Raw genomic sequence first — 1,318 nt, forward strand, 5'->3', positions numbered from 1 at the left:
GCTGGGCTCCGCCTTCACACACAGCAGCCCTGCGGCCTGGAGGGGTCATCATGGTTTCTCACTCTCTGGCCTCTGTGGGGGAACCCTTTAACCCTTTGATGACGATGGCGGTCTTCGTGCTCCCCTTGTTCTGGAGCCATCGCTGTTATTCCTCCTTTCCCGCGGCTGTGTCAGGGCCTGACGTCTGCTGGACGGCCTGTAGTTGTGACACCGCTCGTTCTACCAGAGAATGGGCAGAAGAGAGAACGAGACGATGGAGGAACGGCCACAGTCCTCCCAGGCGTCTGCCTTTAGTGTTTATGACCGCGGTAAAAGTGACCAGAGAACGTCCAGGTGAGGCCACTACAGAGACCTCAACCTAAACCACCTCCTCCAGAGACATCGACCTAAACCACCCCCTCCAGAGACATCAACCTAAACCACTCCCTCCAGAGACATCAACCTAAACCACCGCCTCCAGAGACATCAACCTAAACCACCGCCTCCAGAGACCTCAACCTAAACCACCACCTCCAGAGACATCAACCTACACCACCACCTCCAGAGACATCAACCTAAACCACCGCCTTCAGAGACATCAACCTAAACCACCACCTCCAGAGACATCAACCTAAACCACCCCCTCCAGAGACATCAACCTAAACCACTGCCGCCAGAGACATCAACCTAAACCAACTCCTCCAGAGACATCGACCTAAACCACCGCCTCCAGAGACCTCAACCTAAACCACCGCCTTCAGAGACATCAACCTAAACCACCACCTCCAGAGACATCAACCTAAAGCACCGCCTCCTCCAGAGACATCTGACGCGCCCCTGGGCCTGAGTCGCGCAGCGTTGCGCACGCGGGAGCCTACCCGGAGCCGGATCAGATGGGGGTAGTAGTCTCGTGGCGGTGACCCGGTCCGTGCCCAGGGAGTCAGACTAAGTGGCAGTCTATTAGCAGTAGATGGTGGATGACTACGCCACCCGTTGAATGCAGCTATGGAGCTGCCGCTGCAGGGCAGACCGCTGAGGCCGGTGGAAGGATGGTGCAGCGTGGATGGTATAACCCCCAACGGGAGGGGTATGGCCTCAGGGCAGCCGACGTGGATGATGGGGGTAGCAGGAACCACTCAGAGACGATGCGGTGTAGTTCAGGGTCTTTACTGGTGACAAAGATAGACCCTCCCGGAGTACTTGCTAGCAATCGGGGCCTGGTCAGTCCTTGAGCAGATGGGATCTTCCCTGGCCAGGCGGAGTTGTAGGCCTTCCCAACTAACTGTACTCTTCTGGCTACCTTGCTAGAGGCGGGTAAAAGTAGCCCACGTCCCTGAGT

Source organism: Phyllobates terribilis, unplaced genomic scaffold, assembly GCF_046119375.1.
Source record: "Phyllobates terribilis strain yellow unplaced genomic scaffold, ASM4611937v1 Scaffold_25__1_contigs__length_18738178, whole genome shotgun sequence".
Taxonomy (NCBI): domain Eukaryota; kingdom Metazoa; phylum Chordata; class Amphibia; order Anura; family Dendrobatidae; genus Phyllobates; species Phyllobates terribilis.